The following is an 18,963-nucleotide window of genomic DNA, read 5'->3' on the forward strand; positions in this document are numbered from 1 at the left end:
TTTTTTTTTTTTTTTTTAAATAATATCTCGATAAAGTTCACAAGAGTCAAGAGCCGATCGATTTTCGATTTAATTTATTCGTCGTTCACTTCCTTATGAAATGGAAAGTCCAACAAATGTTTTCCACGCATTCTCCCGTCACAAACGGCGAAATTTGATTTGTCAATTCGTTCCCGGTTATCGTTACACACTTATAGAACTCCAATCCGTGTTTGCATAAAAGCACAGGAAACGGTGCTATCGGGGACGATACTCGAGAGAGGGTCGAGTTACCCCCAAAGGTTCGGTTCGCCGGACTAACTAGGAATTGCCGCGGCTGATCACGATGCGTCGAAACAACCGAAGAAGTGGAGGAAGAGGTTGCCCCGTCGTGTGCAACGCGTGTCATGGAATAACTCCCTCGGTTATGCGTGCCCGTACGAAACAGTTTCCCTTATATACTACTGAATCCTCCGTGTAATACATCAACGGCCAGTGGTTAACTCCTCCACCAATAGAAACAAACACGTGGGACGTGTATACACGTGTCGAGGTGTCGACACCCGGTTCGGTACAAAGGTATATTACCCGTTTGTCGGCGAAAAAGATCAAAATTTACAATACTTAATGTGTGAATCTTTCTGTCTGTAACAAGAACTAGGGTAGATGTCCCAATTACTGCCAGCTTAAGATTGTAGCGTAACTTCATTTAATCATTTTACGTGTTGTTTAAGGGGTCTCCCTACTGTGACGAGTGAAAAATTAGGCGAAATTCAGAAATTTTTTTTAGAAAAAACTATGAGGTATATCGATGTTAAACTTTTATCTATGAATTCGTATATACTTTAATAGGATAAGCTTAATTTTTTTCATTTGAAAATGTAGTGTAGATTAAAAGTTATTGTATTTTTTCGGGGCTGCCTAAAAATAAGGTGCCTTCACGGCTGCCATTATATCAGCTGTCTACGTTATTTCAAATTTAAAATTGAGGAAGATTCTTAATCTCTATGAACGTGGCTATCGCCCGTACTAGAATGGATAAAAAATATTGAAAAATCACAAAATGGTGGGATCTTGCAAGAAAGTGCCGATTTTCGCGAAAAAATTCGCTTGTTTTTCAAGTTGCAAAATTCGAATTTTGCAAATATCAACTTCATTCTAGTACGGGAGAGAACCATGCACCCACCGAAGATGCCTACATAGTTTCAAGTCACTCCGTCAAATAGTTTCTGAGATATCGGGGCAGCCATTTACAAAAATGTCGTTTTGAGAAAAACGTGTTTAAAGTTTCGATTTGAACCTGCGTCTCGCGGCGCGCTGCTTCGGTTTGAGGCTAATAACTTCCTTATTATTTCGAATCGGGTGAAATCCTTTTAGGATTATGGTTTTGCAATATTAAGCCTTGAGAAAATATAAAAAAAGAAAACATCGATCTTTTTGTCCCGTCACAGTAAGGAGACCCTTTAACCTAAAAATCGTCACAGTTTCGAACATAATATTGTTTAAGCATAATATTGTTTTATACATTAAATACGATGAACCAATTAATGATTAATTAAAATTTGTAAGCAGTCCTCAGTGTCCGTATAACTGTCACTGTCCTCTAAAGTTACAGTAATTCTTGTACACTTTAACGAATCATTGGTACAATAGATAGAGGTTTAATACTAAAATTATGGCTCTTTCTTCAGTATGACTTCGCCTTCACTTCCTACTCACGTGATCGCGTTTTTTGACGTCCAAATTGCACTTTTATGTTTCAACATTACTCCTTAAATACCAGGTACAGACAAGTATCTTGTACTTGTAACTTTTTTCAGATTGGTCTGATTTTCAAGCGTTTGTATCTTACAACAACGTTAACCGATTTCGATGAAATTTTCAACATGTATATCACTAACATAAATGTTTCGATATGTATTTATCACATTTTCGTTACAGTCTCAAATAAACAAAAAGTTGTAAAGAGCAATCTTTTATATTTTTTAAATTGCAACTTTTTCAAAATTTTTTTACACATTATTTAGTAAACTAATGTTCCTAACTTCACAAAACAACTCAAGTCACTCGGACCAATTTCAAAAAAGTTGTTCCGTTTTAAAGGGTGTACGAATACTTTTGTCCCCTACTATATATTTCCTTGTTTTTGTGTAAATCAGATTCCCCATTTAGTAATAAAATTTTCTGTACTCAACTCTTAACACGTAACGTTTTTATTAAGTAAAATAAATAAGTGGCAGTAATTGGAACACTTACCCTACAATTCATTCCTTTTCTGTGCGTGTCGAATCGATATCTGTACGCAGGATTAGATGACGATTATACAGAGAAAATATGTACAGCTGCAAATGTGGTGCTCCAGAATGTTTGTAGGGTAAACCAACCAGTGAATGACCGAATTGTTGAATTTCTAGACGTTTGAGATTAATATTTGAATGTATTTATTTATAACAACAAAACAGCTGTTGATCTTGCAGTTACGTATATTTTTCTTGAAACTTTTATAAAAATAATTACTTATTCTTATTGTAATTTTTAACACATTATTTATAAAGTGCAAAACGTGTAAAAGCCCAATAAATGACAGCTTCGTTTCTGAAATATTTTTAATAAGAATTGTACTTATTAATGTTTCCTTAATATGATAAACTAAATATATGAGATATTAAAAGTGCAACAACGCTCCATTTATAAACCTTTAATAATTTTTAAATTTATAATTTACGTTTCTTGCCTAATGGTCATTCACTGGTATGCAGTTAATTACTGGTTGGTTTACCCTACATTGTGCAGCCGGCACGTGGTATACGATGTATAGAAATCGTGGTGCACTGCGTCGAATAAAAGACTTTTTTTAACTTTCGGTTATATTGTATCAGACGCGAGGTTATAACCGCGACTTTACATACATACATTCAAGGATTTCTGAAGTGGTTTACTTTACTTACGATGATACAAAAAAAGTTGAGTCAGTTCTTCCGAAAAACAATGATATTTACAAAAGTTCATTTTATACGACTCGTGCATTGTCGCATATCGTAAGGTTCTGGCGGAAACTTACTGCATCGAATGGCTTTTCATCGAAAAATCAGGAATACCTTCGTTCCTATTCATACAGTAGGACAGTGTGAAACACGGTCGAAATGTATAACGTAAATTTTTATCATCTGAGATTCAATTAAAAATGGCCCATGAATACTCTGCTTTATCACCGGTGACGAAACTTTCACTTTGTGTTATAAAAACACGATGAAAGGAAAACATGTTCGCAGGTAACGCTGCATTTTTCGAGTTAAAGAGTCTGGTATACCATACATCTTAATTCGTGTGAATAAAGTTACTATTTTCAGTTGTAACTTTAACACTTTTAGTGGTTTTATAGACAAATTTGTTCCCGATACCACATTTAAATCCACAATTTCGTTCTCAATATGGGTCGCTGGATTCATTCCTTCAAGCGATCGCTTTATCGTCAAAATTCACGTTTCATAATTTTGAAGGCCAATACATGTCACCGATTACGTATTACAATAGCAAATATCTTCGTCGCGCTTTCAAAAATTCAAAACATCGTCTAATTGGTTCAGTTATCACTGGTGTCAACACCATTGCCAGTGTGATTCCAGCTTGTAAAGGTGTTTTAAGGTGGTTCATACTTGACTCTCTAGTCAATAATACATCATATTATTAATTTATATTAAACGTCTATTAATACATTTTAATAGCGTATAAAAATTATATCTCTGAATTTCGTCGACTTTTCCAATGATCATTCTTCATTGTATTATAAATAAAAAATATATTTTCATTGGTCGTGTCGTATGACTCCACTCTGCTCATTTCTTGTACGCTTGGCAACGTTGTTTTTGCACGCATATCTATATACGCGTGTATGTTAAGTATAGTCAATATTTAATATTCTTATATGTAAAATTATTTATATTCTCGTGCATTATAATTTAGAAAATTATAATTAATTGAAACACAAAATAAGTAAAATATTTGTTATATTTATTTGAATTTCGCGGGTACGACCCTGCTTCAGGAACGTTGCCAAGTTCTCAACATACTTCCAATAACCATCCAACTACCGACACATCCTGGACTTTATTGTCAAATATCTTCCTGGAATGTTCGGCATGATACAAGATTTAATTCATTATCAGAAAGCTCGGGATTTATATTTTCAGTATCTAGATTTTGGTTAACAGTTCCACAAAGATTATACTTCCGGTAAGAAATCGTAAGACTGCCATAAGAGTCAAAAATTGAATTTTTGACAAGCTTTTCTTATTCATTTCAACGGCGACGTAGTCTCAAATTTTTTGCGTGTGCGTATTTCATTCTAAAATAAACAATCTGTATGAATTTTATTTAATTATCTAGTTTTTCGAATCTGGCACGAACCACCTTAAGCAGTCTTAATTTAAACGATTTTCGTCGACTTTCCTGATCAAGACCTCGTGCATACGTCGGTCCATTTATTAGGAACATCGAGCTCGACGATTAACCGCATCAAAACGATTACGTCAGATTGCGAATATTGTCATGCGCCGCTCGACGAACAAAAGGAGCGGGATGAACAACACGTGTAGTAATGTGTAGCCAGGCCGGATTCAAGCCGACCAAGCCAGTCGCGATACGAATTGTATGATATTAAATATAGTCTGATTTATGTTGGGTTCGGACTTATTTTCATCAGAAAAATCTCCTAAATTTATTATAACATGTAAAAGAAACTACACTGAAATGAGGAAAAGTTTAAATTTTTATTCGTGGATGATTCATTCTGTGTGTTACATTGTAACTTTGTAACCCTAGCGTCGGTCGCCGGAGGCTTATAAGGATCTGATACCATCTCCCCTCGCCGAGGCCCCGTGACGTCATCTGGTTTGGTCGGCTTGAATCCGGCTTGGTTACCCATCACTAAGCACGTGTTGGGGCAAAGGAAGAAAATTCGCATGATCGAATTTGGAAACTGAACAATGCGAGTGTGAGATTTTGAGTAGGAAAGGAATTTTTCGCGGTGAATATGAAAAGGAATTATAAAATAATTAATACGTTGAATGCCGCAGGATTTTCGTGCATTTCAGCTAGGACTTAAACCTGTCTGATTTTGATACTGGTATTATGCCATCAAAGCTATACCGAAACCGATATATTACCGAAAACCGAAATAAATACCGGTATTTTTTCGGTTTCTATAAGGGTAGGACTTTTACATTTCGGTATTTTACATTTCGGTAGAAGTCCTTGCATTTCAACCACAGTGTCGAAGTGAAATTTTCGTTACACAGAGTGTAGAAGAATAAAATGTTATATAAAAATATTAAAGTCAAGTATATTATCATACTTTTGGCATTTAGTTTGTAGAAGTTTATCGATTCATGGTCCCATATTAATAATATCGAAAAGTATACTCCTTAGAGTGGGGGTCACTGGTGGTCAACGTGTTACACGATTAATAAAAGATTATCACGAGCAACAAAGCCTGGAAATAAAGGAGACACGAGTGATTACAGAGTGCTCTAATATTAAGTCAGTTCTACATTCGCAAATGAATTTTCTCTGGACGATTACTGGTATTATCAGGATCGATAATGATCGATTGTATAATTGTACGATTGGTATGACTATGCACAATCGTAACCATCCACGTGGATGAAACTTGCACGTTCGAACTTCTGATTCTCTGTGTGAATTTCACAGAATTGCGACTCACTTGACCATTAATAAACGATGTGCATTTTTCACTATGTACACCAAGGAAATTACGTTTTTTTATATTATAAAATTGTAGTTGTGCAATTCGAATTTTCACTAGAATTTTGGTTTTTCTGATTTAATTATGTGTCAACTGTGACGAATTTCAAGTTTAAGAGAGATCGCAGGAAACGAAGGATAATTAACTGAGAACATTATTATGTTGATTTCTCTCACAAGCACCCGAAATTAATGTTTGCAATTTATTGCAATTCCTTTTAAACGAATCGCCCTTGTCTATTACCGGTTTCTGGTATTTGGATTAACAGTTAACTTTGAGTCTGTCTCATACTAGGAATTCATTAGAAATACATTTAATATTATATGAAATATTTAAAGCCATTTTCCGATTTGCTGACGATCTCTTTAAAAAATGTTACTAAAATAAACTGAAATAAAAGAGAAACACAATTGTGTATTGGAACATGAACGGAATATTAGTATTTAGACTGCGGATTTTTATGCAAACTCAAATTTTCGAAAGCGTTTTTATAGGAGCAGGTATTGACTATAAAACTTTTTTTGTTATAAGGATTTTTAATTTGATACTAACGAAATATCTTTGTTAAACTTTATCGAGGTTATTATTTCATAAACATTATTAAAGTTGTTTTTATTATTACAAAATCTACATTCTATTAATTATTATCATCATATAAGTAAATATTAAACATGGAATAGTTAATATAACTGTTAAAGGGCTGAAACATTTTTAACATTTAATCGACACGTGTCCTTTTACTAAACATTACTGCATACCCTAGCGGTGTGCATCACACTGGTAATACTTCTTTCTTTCATGTTTTTCATTTTTCTATGATTCGAATGAAAAACTCAGCATATCGATAGCGTCTGTCACGTACCACATATTCAATGCCTAAGCGTTCTATCAGTCAAGCCGATCATAATTTATTTCAGTTATTAGAAAAGCTGATTTTGCAGTTCCATTTACGCGTGTTCGTTTCTATTGTACGATGCAAGTGCATTACCACAGCATTGTCACCGATGCACAATGTAGACAAAGAATAGGTGAAGCCTACCGGTCCGTTGAACTTTTGCGACAGAAAAGATGGCTGCCAGAAAACCGATAAGAAATCCACAGAGAAGATTGCGATCGAGCATATCGACTTTGGGAACCAGCCAGCGAACCTAGCTCGGTAAATCTCGGTCGAAATACATACATAGAGACAGGGCCGTTCCTGGGTTGTTGGCCGCCCGGGTACAAGAAACATATTGCTACCCTTATTAATTTAGTCAATTAAAAGTTTGATATGTAGAAACGTCGAATTCTTAATTTATATACATATGTAATAAAATATTTATAACATATATACATATATTTTTAATATTATACATACATAATAAAATATTTATTTCAAATAAAATCATTCATTTTTAAGGATCTTTGTTAAGTTATTTTATTTAAGACAATAAAAATTATTTTATGAAAATAAAAAATATTTTTTAATTTTTATTCTCATAAAATGAAATAATGATGCTTAAAAAATTAATGGCTTTCTTTAAAATGAATATTTAATTCCACATATAAATACGAAACTAACGCATAATGTTCGTAATAATAATGTTATGGTTGATAAATAGCAACCATTAACTACCTACACGAATTTGAGTCATATTTATAATTCTGTTGGTCTGAAATTTTCATAATCATCAGAAAACTTTTAATTATTATTCTTACTAGTCCAATTTCGACATACAATAAACGATCTGCGGCTGCTCCTGAGTTCGGCCGCCTAGGTGCGGGCGCACCTTCTGCACCGTCGCCAGGAACGGCCCTGCATAGAGATTCGGAATGTAGAATTTCATGAAATTTCTTTGAATCCCGCCTGTTACAAAGATCGCCGTTGTGATAAACGTTTACCAGTACTGTCTGAAATAACAATTACCAAATACCTCGCGAGCCATTTTTCGATACAGCTGTATCAACTTACGTACCCCCGATTAACGATAAGTACAACTCCACTCACGATAGATACTATATCTAAGTTTACTTTTTTTCTTTCCTTTTCCATGCCAAGCCTGAATGTCAGTTCAAAGATATCTAGATCGGTTATTATTTTGTTACGTGGGTTTTTTGTAAAATTTTCGAAAAAATTTTAAGCAGTCGCTCGGCAGATATTCAATCGACGAGATTAGATAGATCGGGCAGATCCTGGATCGAAAGAGAAATGGTGAGCGAACGGTGACCGCATGCGCAAACATCCTCGGCCGAGAGACAATCGGCTCGTGGAATTCGTTTCCGTGTGCGTGCGCAGATTTCTTCGTACGTGTACGCTGGCGACCGTGTGTAGTCGCGATCTCGAGACAAACGTGTTCCACGTGCCTGACCTCAACTCTCCGATCTTCCGCGAGTTAACAAACAAGTGACCTTCTATTGCGTAATACGTCGCGTTTCCACGTGTAACGCGATCCACTTGGTCGGAAACAGGAAAACTCTGATTTATTGCCCCCGAAAAGGTATCCCTTCGGGAAACACTATCTTCGGAAACCGCCGCAAACCTGTTCCATTTGCATATTCTTGACGCTCGGCGCCGTTTATTAGCTGACGTTTCAGAATGCGTTAACGCGTTACTCACAGTCACAGTATATTGAGTATATACCACTTTTAACCAATAGGTAAAATTAAGTTCTCTATTTAGCGACTGTAACAATTACATTTTATTACTTCGTATGCAATATTATGTTAGAAATATGTGTACAATTCTTTACATAATATACGTTTGTAAGAATCAACCTAATAATATAAGGGGGGGTGCCATAAGGTGCTCCCGTACCTGAGCGACCGCAGATCGTTTATTATATGTGAAATTTTGGCTGACTAGTATAACAATAATCAAACCTTTTTTTTACGATTATGAAAATTTTAGACAAAGTCAATGAAATTAGATTTATATGTAATCTTTGTAACATTACTGGTACACAAGAATGAACTATCTTTATGGACAGCCCAAGATAGCATATGATACTTAGCCATATTTATTAGATTAAATTCGTGTAGGTAATTAATAGTCGCTATTTATCAGCCATTGGTGTTTATATGTGGAATAAAATATTCACATTAAATAAAACCATTTAGTTTTTAAGAACGTCTGTTTCATTTTATGAAAATAAAAATTGGAAAATATTGTTTTTGAATGATAAATGTTACAAATTGCACCCGGGCTGCCAACAACCCAGGAACGGCCCTGCTAATAATATAATAGTCTTCCTTTTTATTTGTCTCGCAGATATGGGAACAGAAAGACGTCAATTTGAAAACAGAATAAAGATTTACTGTCATCGCTGTTACTTGCTTACTGTTAGAAACACAGGATATTTGTAGGTCTTGATGACTTGCGAAAGACATTATTCTTAAACGCTTCCACTTTATGCAGTTTAATTATTTATACGTATAATTTCATTCCTTATGAACGTAATAATGCTGTGGTTATAAAGTTTAACGAATGCAGTGTATACGGTAACTCTTTGAGGTGGTAGTTTTACTTTAAAAAATGTAACAACCATATTCTTTATTTGAAGATATAAATGTTATAATATTTTAATGAAATACACGTATTATAAGTAAATTATAATATATTGATTTTTTTTGTCCATTCTTTGGATAGGCTTAATGTTATTTTATAATTTTTACTTTATTTCTGTGTAATTTGACTTAAAGTTAACAGTTTTCGATGACATTAAACATGTTTCTTTCCGGTCTATTTATTCATGGATTCATGCAATGTGCAATCAATTTTCCTTAGACTCCAATGAAATTTTGGTAATAAAATAGCTGACACTAAACTGTTATTAATCTTTGTGTAACTTATCTAGTGATTAATATGAATTTTTCAAAGTTAAAAACAACTTCGTAACTTGATTATTATTTCATTAACAAGTTCAGTAATGTTTTAACCACGAATTGACCGTAAAGTGATTACAATTTGTAAACTAAAAAATGATAGTTAATATTATCATGTAATTTATACAAACTAATTACATATTGTTTTTAACAATGTACAAAATTTAGAAATAATTATCCAATTTCAAATTCTGTCATGTTGACTGTAGTATTGGTCATACCTTACCATAGAAAGTCTTCGCGACTCGTATACTCACCTTATATGCAGAAAAAGAAGGCGTGTTTAATGTTCCAAGTGACCCAACGAGAAGTACCGAATTTATCGAAATTATTTTACTGAAACATGGCTCACGTTATACAATTTGTGAGAGTTTCAGTCATCCTGGACAAAGTAATAAATTACATCAGTGGCTGTCAAAAATTTTCAGCCAAACAGTAATTTTACCATATCTTCGTCATAACTTTTGTCAGACCCGTATTTGTTAAAAACAAGAGAACAGATGATGCTGGTTGCAAGAAAATTGTTAACATCAACAAACTGAAGAAGCAATGTATCCTCAATATAAGTATATCAAGAGTTTATTTGTTATCATATTTAAATGAAACTTATGGCAGTCACTGTTTATGCCACAATATTAAAAAAATCTCAATTATTCTTTAAATGGTACGTTATTGTCACATTTAAATTTCTATGGTCCATAAATTTTTGTTTATTACGTGGTACTATTTAATATTATTAATATTTAACTATTATTACCAGTTTTAATACTTTATAGATATAGAATCGAATTTCTATTTATCACAGTCTAACGTTTATTGAATTTTTAATCGAAGTACTGTGAATACCCTTAAAACTATTCAATCGAAATAAACGTTCCGCAATTATTTCTATATGGGAGGGAGATCACGATCGGTGTGGTTTATTTTAAGATACTTTCTTCGGGCTGTACAGATTCCAAGAATGGTTGCATTCATTAAATTGGCATACGAACTGAATGTGGGTCCTACAATCACTGGTTTACGTGTCTGAACTTACAAGGACGAAACTCCGATTCGTGTCAGTTACTCCAGACTGGTCTGCTACGCAAGCCGTTTACAGAGATCGTTTCACACAAGACGAATATCGATGATGCATACCAAAATTATGTCATCGCTCTTATCTCTCGTCGTATCCATAATTCATTTTTCCAAGATCCCACGACGAATTTGTCTTACACCATATAATATATCTTGTTGAACTTTACGACCATAGCGTTACGAATTGCCATTTAGATCGCAGATCTATAAGACGTATGAGTCTAAATTAACTTCCGAAAATTCCATTAAGCGTCTTTCGACGGGCGCATTTCGTTGAATATACACGAGTGAACGCCCTTTATTCATTTTTGTTATATTAATTTTTTGATACTAATTTATTTTATACTATTTTTTTATACTATTTTTTTATACCAATTTATTTTATACTGATTTTTTATACTAATTTTTTAATACTAATTTATTTAGTTACAACTATCGACGACGAACGTATTGTATCCTTTTCTATCGTAAAATTACATCCTCCAGAAAATGTATTTTGAAATTAATTAATATCTTCCGAGATTATGATCGGTCGTAGTTGATAATTATCATAAGAAGCGTGATGTAAATTTTATACCTGTTCGTATAAACAGTAACAATTATACGTATTCAATTAACAGAGCAAGAAATGGAGAAATATACAATTACAGATACTATTTAAAAGCTTACTACAGAAAAGCTTTCTTTATAGGTAGAAATGTACCAGTTTTTTTTAGAGGTTATTAAACTTTATTGAAAGTGTTTTGGCTCTGCTATTTGATTTTACAATCGATAAAAAACACTTGAGACAAAATTTTGCGAAGTCAATGTTACTAATAACGTTTAAATCAGTAATTGATGTCAGTTGATTCTGGATTTACAGGTTATTATTACTATTAGAATTGTTATATTAATTATTAAATTAATAAAAAATGTATGATGTAAAACTAATTACATTTAACAGAAGTATAATATGTACAAGAAGAGTTAAGTGTACAGTGTTATCCAGGATTTGTTAAATATTATTGATACATATTTCTTACCTTAAAATTTAACACTCGAAATATCAAATCCGTCAATATAATGAATTTAAACATTCTTGTTCTACTGTTACCGAAATCAGAACGGAATTTACGTTGTTTAATTTATTACATATTTTATATTCACTATATCATATTATACTGTATTACGTATTATACAATTTAATTTAATATACATTGAATGCTGGTGAGTATTCTTGCACAGTACTTGGTGATAAGAAATTCGGAGACAGGTAGAGGAATAGAGGAACAAGAGAAAGAATACAACTTTATGGGTTTGTCTAGAAAGAGGCGAAGACCAGACAGATCGGAATTTTCACCGACTCTCCAGTGTTGAGGGTTGTCGCCCTGAAACGGTCGGCACGTGTAACCCTCCAACGTCCTTGAGGTCTTTAGGTCTCCGGCAGGAATATGGGAGATTCTTACATATACATACAATCCTTCCTAATTTGTCAGGTAGTCTTCTCTCGATGAGCCCCTCTAGAAAATTCTGCTAGGGTAGAGCCGAGTTCACGATACGCATAAATGACTGATGAGTCATCTACGAATAGTTTTTGTTTCTTTATGCGCGCGCTTACGTCGCATCAACTGTACATGTGTGGTTTATTACTGACGATTACCAATGAGATAAATTGTTTATGGAAATTTTACAAGCTTTTGAAGATCGGAATGCATATTAATAGTTAAATTATTCGTACAGTTATTGTAAAGGAAGCACACCTAATATCGCCTACCCAAATTCAAATTGTTCTCCATTGAAAGTTAATCGATCTGTTTTTGTATCTAATTAGTCTCCGATAAAAAAGAAGTTGTTTGTCTTTCAGTACGGCAAGTTGAAACTCTTAAAATCTAAAGATTTTCAATCGTGTTTGGAAAAAAGGTCTGGGAAACTTGGGATCGCGAAAAACTGCACATAATATTGCCTATTTGAAAAATGTTGATCAATTCATGTATTTATGAGCTTTTAAAGTTATATTTTTATGCATTTATTATTTTTTACAACATGAATGTTTTGAAGGTTTTTTTGCAAACTTCTGTAATGGGATTATGTTCACAAAATGTCTTTATTATGAAAATACAGAAATACAATTTCACAATAGTACATATTATAATATATGTATTATTATTTTAAATGATTACTTTTACGTGCTGGGTAAACAAAGTTCAGCTCTGTGACTTTGCAAATGTCACACTGAAAATTGGGTAATATTGAATGCACCTCTGGTAGGCGGTATTGAGACTATTGAGTGCACGCTGGTCAAGATATCAAGAAACTGTTTCCTTTAACAAAAATGTTGGATCCAATTAAATTATTGAAGCATGCCATTAATTCGATACTTCCAATGAATATCCATGCATTCATAGAATTTTTAAACTTGCCTTTTCCCAAAGTCGGTCGTAAATTTACGAAAAAAGCAATGCATGACGAATACATGATTCGCTACTAATTTAGTTTATTACGAACAAATTTTAGCACTTTCTTCACAAAATATTACGAGTGGCGATATTTTAAAAATATTTTCTATCACGATCCATTTTAATTATATATAAGCTAACATTTCATCATTCCATTAGGAAATTGAAGAATTCTATACGTTTCATAATTATAGCAGGACAATAATAACTTTAACGTTTTCGAACGCAAATTTCTTTCCACAAATTTAATGCTATCTGTGATAATCTATGTATATGCACCTTTCTCCTTTGAAGGTTTTTTTATTTCGAGGTTAGGGTCGCGTCGATTATACAGATCATTAACAACTATGGTGGTGTATGTTACAACGAACGAATGCTATAGCGAACAGGTTTTATCAATACAATCAGAATTCAGAATGCTATAACGAACGCGGTGAAATATAATCGGCCGTTCTGCCGATTGTCCCACTGTTCTTTCGTTACAATGATAAAGAAACAACTGACGACGTGAATCTGCCAATAACAGTTGTGAATAACAATATTACAGCGTCAGTCGTCATATTTCGCTATTGTCCGTGAAATTATACATGTAGTTAAGTTATTTAATTATTAGGGTAAAGTTGTCAAATTTGAATCATCGTGTCGGACCACTACTGAAACTTTTTGGTAATTAGTCGGAATAGGTCCATCCTCGCCAATTTCAATAACCTTCAAATATGTTGTCAAGGTCATCATTCTGAACAACTTTTCCCTATAAATGTTACCGCCGCTCGGCCTTAGTTTCCGAGATACTCAGAAAAATATGTTTCAATTTACATGATACTTTCTCAGGTTTTTATTTATTAATTAATTATTATGTCACGCACCCAACATCCCAACAAACTCATGACACACATACGACGTGCTCTGAGGCCCCATGAAGAAACTTCTTTCCTGTGTTTGGAGATATTAATAACTAAACTTGTGTTTGGTGGGATGTTGGGTGCGTTGTTAACACTGGATGGTGTGTCTTTAACCAACTATGATCAATACATACCACCAGTTATAAATCTAAGTTTAACAAAAGTTTTTTGTGAATATTCGAAAAACATATAAAAACTCGTCTATTACCTTGGGGAAGCGGCTACCGCCCCTCCCCTAAACGTCCACCCTGCTAACGAATCGAGTCTCAGACCTATTCCGATCACTCTTTCAAATCTGTATCTTCTCTTAAATATTGCATAATGCCAATTTTTTCAAGTCAAGGTCACTCAGAACGTTGACCATGACAACATAGTCAAGGTCAAGTTCATACACGAGGTTTACGTTGGTCGAGTGTTAGGTGTTCGGACTACAGAACCGTGATGAAGTATTCTGAACGTAGTTTGAGCCCCGCACAGAGTACTAACTTAGTAAATAATAAAATTTCTTCATTACATTCATTATATATTTTTTTAATTTGTAACTAAGTAAGGAAAAAACTTTTTTCATTTTTTTTTTGGCGTTTTTGACTTTTGACAACCTGGATTGCCAATCAAAAAGCTAAAAAAAAATCTCTAACGCGTGTCCCGGTAAATATTATCTATCAGATTTTGTACAGAATTTTTGCACGTCACTAAATACAGAAAATAGAGGAAATACTGCATAATCTGAATTTTCCGTATTACTACCCTCCCTCGAAATAAAGGGTTAAAACATGATACACATGGTTTGGTTCTGGGTAAGCTATCGAGTAGTACATCGCAAGTCCAAATCGGTCAAAGGGCACTTTTGACCCCCTTATCCAATTATATGGACTTACCGTTTTCCCGGCCGCAGACCTTGAAGATGACCCAGAAGATGACCTTTTTTTTCTTACACATTTTATCGTATCTTTAAAAACAACGGAGATATTTCAGGTGAAAATCTTAGATATTTATATCTAAATAGATATAATCTATTAGATCTAGATTTTAGAAAATCTTAGATATATACATCCGGTATATCTGTTAACACATTCACCGCCGAAAATAAATATACGTTACTACACCTGTCTTTTTCTTTCGTGTAAATAAAATTGCTGTGCATTAAAATGACGTTAAATAATGTCTTTCGTTGATGAAAGAAATCGAGCATTTCAGATACGACGAATATCCTGCACCATGAACTTATTCGAAAAGAGTTAGTCATAATCGTTCCGACTGCGTATATCTTATGTACATATGTTTATATTCTGTAAGAGCCACGTGCCAGTTTGTCAGCAAGGTGAAATATCTTTTTACGCGGAATACGTGACTTTCAGGACGAAGTATCATTCATCGTTTCGTTTCATCGTTTACTATATCGCATATGCGAGAATAGCTCGTATATTATTTGCTAAAACTACACGTATGTATGTAAGAAATCTCAGTATTTCCTTTGCTTTCGATGACATCTTCGAAGAGTTTCTTTCAAAGAATCAAATCCTAGTATGAAAAAATAATATTCTTTTATGATTACATTTTTAATTCAACATACAACTCCCGTTCAATGCACTAGGACACTTATCGAATATGAAGTAAATGTAATAAGGCATCACGAGATTGTTAGAGGACTGAAATTAATATTGTTCAGGGGATATTGAAACTCGTCGATGTTCATATGAACGGATAGTCTGCAAACAGACAGTTAGTCTTTTTTGTGTTTAATTTAAAAAATTTGTTAAATTTAATTTAAGTTCATATGTATAATTTTTTTTTCAAATCGAAGTGTTTTCAAACAATACCGTATTATTGTTAGTAACTACGATAATGAAAACCGTATTATTGTTAGTAACTACGATAATGAAAAAGTAATGGAAATTACGTTAGCAAATTGTATTCAACAGAACGTGTCAATTTATTTTCACTTCTAAAGGAAACGTTCCTTCTTTACCGATTGTAACATGATTTTAGAAATACAGTATAGATTTGTTTAATGCAGACCCCTTTATTGCATCTTTGGAACGCCCCTCGCTCACATGTATTTCTCACACACGTGTACGCACTTCACTCTGTCTCCCAGCAAGAAAGAAATCTAATATACATATACCGTGTCGCCATTGGCGTAACTAGGATTCTTGTCTGGGGGGGGGGGGGCAGGTTGCCTCATTTCCCATCAGGCACCTGTACGTATTTTATACCATGTACGTAGGTTGCTGAAAATAAAGTTACATATGTTACAATAATTATTGACATATTTATTTAACAGCAAAACTAAGAATAGAAAAATATAAACGTAATTCTTAAAAAGCAAAAAAGTTTGAGATCGATTAAACGCAAGAGTATATAGTGTACAGATACCCATAGTTAAAATCTATCATACATAAACTTCAATTTGCTGGTTTTTTCTGTAAAAATATTTTCGCATTCTCGTCTAGTCCCCTTATTGCATCGGGTTCCTCAATTGATGTTACAGGGTTATTAGTTACAGTAGAATATTAAAATTAAAGAGCTTAATTCGAATACAATTTTATTTAATACTTTCACGTAATGAGAATAATATTGAATTTCTTGTATTTAGTTGCGTTGCGTATTGCATTTCGGCCCAAGTAGTTATTTTTTATAACAGAAGATTTTGGTAACTGACGAATGTTTTTTTACATATTTGAATAATTTCTTGACGAAGGCGCCAGGCCCACCTTGGCCCCTACCTAGTTACACCAATGGGTGTCTGCTTTGCACAGTATTTTTTGTTTTGTTTATTAACTAGTTCTAACCTATTCAAATCAGTATAATGCTTTGCACAGTATTTTTTGTTTTGTTTATTAACTAGCTCTAACCTACTCAAATCAGTAATACTGCATTGTGTCTGTCGACATATTCGCGACAAACTGAAAAAACAACAAAAATACTGTCTATCATTTTCTCTACTTTCTATGACCTTTAATGACCTTATGTAATAGGTCGTTGAATTCGTTCTAAGCTCCTCTATCATTCTACGAAAACAAAAACATACCGATCTATTTAAAAAAGTGGAGGTGACCTTGAAATATCCAAAGTGCCTCCACCTGTAAAAAAAAACTATTAGCGTCATCGGATTGCTCCCTTTGTACTATGCAATTTTGGTGAAACATATATTTCAATGAACCTTAAAGTTTCGAAGATATCTGAGGTGGTTATAGTTATTGCCCCACCCCGTATTGTAACGCTGGAATTTGTTTTGCAAAACGACGTTGTCTTTGTTTTGTACCAAAACCATTATATCGAATATATTAATATTGCGTACTATTTCATTTTCGTCCCCTATATTTATGAATTTTGTATCAATACGAAATAGTGATGAAGTAATTTAAGAAAAAAGTTCTACTAAATCGCTGCCTATAGTGCTTTTTGGCTGCAAAACGTTTATTTTCTAGTGTTTCATATATGTAGATAAAATATTGTAGTTTGCTTTTCGATCTACGAAGTGTTTTCGTTTAATTTTATGTTACATAAAATGAGTATCATTGATTACGTCAATATGCTTGAAAGGAATTTTTTACCATTTTGAAATGACATTGATAAGGAGGATTTTGTATTTATGGAAGATAATTTATCGGCATACGTCAGTGCTCAAAACTGATGCTGGTTGACAAAGCACATAATATATTTCTTTCAGATTATCCAGCGTCATTCTCAAATCTGGATCCTACTGAAAATTTATGAATCATCTCAGTGTTATGTATTTGTTCTAATAATTACCATGGATCAGCTGAAAACAAGGATCATGAAAACGTAGGACAATGTCGACAAAAACATCATAAACAACCTCATTATGAGTATGAAGAACAGAGTTACCTAAATCGTACGAAGTAGCAGCAGTGTTATAAAGTACCAAATACAGGTTAACAAATGGATTGATCGAAATAAAATGAATTTGACTTGGTTTTCTTTTATTTATGAAGCATTGTCTATTTTCACAGTGAAATTTATTGTGAGCGATGAATTATCATAATAGTGCACTGAAATTAGCCTTCCTAACGTTAAGTTCCTTTGCAAAATTAAGCAGCATTAACTTTCAAAATTTACTGTCATCTTCACGGGTGACTGACACTTGGTACTATCTGCTGAGAAGATAATCTGTTTCTACATTTGAATTCTCGTTTCGTTTGGATTAGTTCTAAAGGAAAAGAAAAAAGTATACATTCTATTTCCTCCTTTCTCGTATCAAAATATTACGCAAGCAAGTCCGCATAATAAAACACAAAAACTTTTGTGTATATTTTTTGTTTCTCTACTTACTCAATGTTTTAGTGACACGTGTATATCAAATTATCGGCACAAATCTATGTATACGAAATTTTATATAATTTTTCAATTTTTAATTTTCAATCTACAGGGTGTCCCACGGAAGTGGACAAGCTATATTATTAAACGGTAGGAGATCGAAGAAAATTTCATTAAGAAACTTGAAATGATTTCATTTAATGTAGCAATTTTAAAAAATACTTACAACTTTATTACATCAGTTAATGTGTTCTTTTATTTTTTATAAAAAAGTACTCGGATACTTATGTCGAAATACGATTAATTTGAATGATATTTTAAAGTTATCATCAGTGTTCGTACGTGGCTTACCTCAGTAAGGCAAGCAAAAATGAAATTTAATAATAGTGAAAAATTGGATATGCTTTTGGTTTATGGTAAGTGTCATAAAAATGCAACAAAAGCTATAGTCATGTATGCCGAAATTTATCCTGAACGATATCAACTTGATATTACGTACAGTACATTGTCAAGAAAGGAAGCGAAATTTCTCGTTAATTATTAGGTTTACAGCTAATAAAGGTAAATACGTTTTTACTCAAAATTTAACACTCTTCGATATTTTGGCATAAAAAATATAACATTCCATTTAAAATAACGAAGCTGACCTGAAATCTCCGAAACG

The sequence above is a fragment of the Dufourea novaeangliae genome, unplaced genomic scaffold (assembly GCF_001272555.1).
Source record: "Dufourea novaeangliae isolate 0120121106 unplaced genomic scaffold, ASM127255v1 scaffold130, whole genome shotgun sequence".
NCBI lineage: Eukaryota > Metazoa > Arthropoda > Insecta > Hymenoptera > Halictidae > Dufourea > Dufourea novaeangliae.